Source organism: Ailuropoda melanoleuca, unplaced genomic scaffold, assembly GCF_002007445.2.
Source record: "Ailuropoda melanoleuca isolate Jingjing unplaced genomic scaffold, ASM200744v2 unplaced-scaffold60483, whole genome shotgun sequence".
Classification (NCBI taxonomy): Eukaryota; Metazoa; Chordata; class Mammalia; order Carnivora; family Ursidae; genus Ailuropoda; species Ailuropoda melanoleuca.
Window position 1 is genome coordinate 1 of NW_023234374.1, and position 976 is coordinate 976.

Consider the following 976-nt stretch of genomic DNA (forward strand, 5'->3'; position numbering starts at 1 on the left):
TATTGAGAGTGCTATAGTGGACCCTAGATCTTCCTTCATAACTATTTTGTGAATGCATGATTATAATAAAATGTTTTTTATTTTTATTTTTATTATTTTAGGGGGAACAAATAACATTATTCCATTTTTTTAAACAAACACACCAGGGAATCCTGCAGTGGGGCCAGCACTGGATGCGATCCTGGGCCATGAGTCTGCATAGTCTTTCGCGGCTGGTCCCATGATAACAAAATCTCTCGCCTTTATTGTTGACTAGGAACAACAGTTCATAGTAACTGCGTTATCTTCAAAATAGAGAAATACACCATCTTTTCTCCTGCGTGACTTTCGTTATCCAATTTCTCACTGCTGGATGTCCCTTCTTTCCAAGCTCTGGCTTGCCTTTCTTCACTGTGGCCATCACGTCACCCCACCCGCAGCAGGACGTGTGTTCAGTGGTCCCTCGATCCCCATCACAGAGATGATATACAGATTTTAGGCTCCTGTGCTGTCAGCACAGTTGATAAGGGCTCCTACCAGAAAACCCAGGGAAATCGGGAATTTCGCACCAGAGGCCCCACCACATCCTCGCCTGCACATCTTGAATGCTGGAAAGGGACCGAAAAAGCAAAAATTTTTTTTTAACTAATTGCTTAAATGCAATTATTTTACATTGTCTTGCATGTTAAAATGGATTTTAGATATCTCATTCAAAGGCCTAATTTATTCTTCAGCCTCCATTAAATCCCTTGTTTTAATGTTAAATTAACGTTAACTTAATTTTCAAATACCACCACAAAGCCTGCGGTAGCTTTGTGAGCGATAAACTCATTCTAAAGCCGTTCATTTTCTCTTATTAAGCTCTTTGTCCAAATGCTTTTGCCACCAGAAGAACATAAGCAAGACTTTCCTCACGGCAGGCCCATTTTGCTTTCATGCATTCTTCTTTGTTTCCTTGGCCCCGGGATGGCTGATGTTGTTGGAGCAAGTTTTAGGC

At 41.1% G+C, this 976-nt stretch overlaps 1 pseudogene; it reads right to left on the reverse strand.

Moving 5' to 3' along the window:
* Positions 1 to 143: 143 nt before the first annotated feature.
* Positions 144 to 579, reverse strand: LOC117799934 (annotated as a pseudogene).
* Positions 580 to 976: the final 397 nt, after the last annotated feature.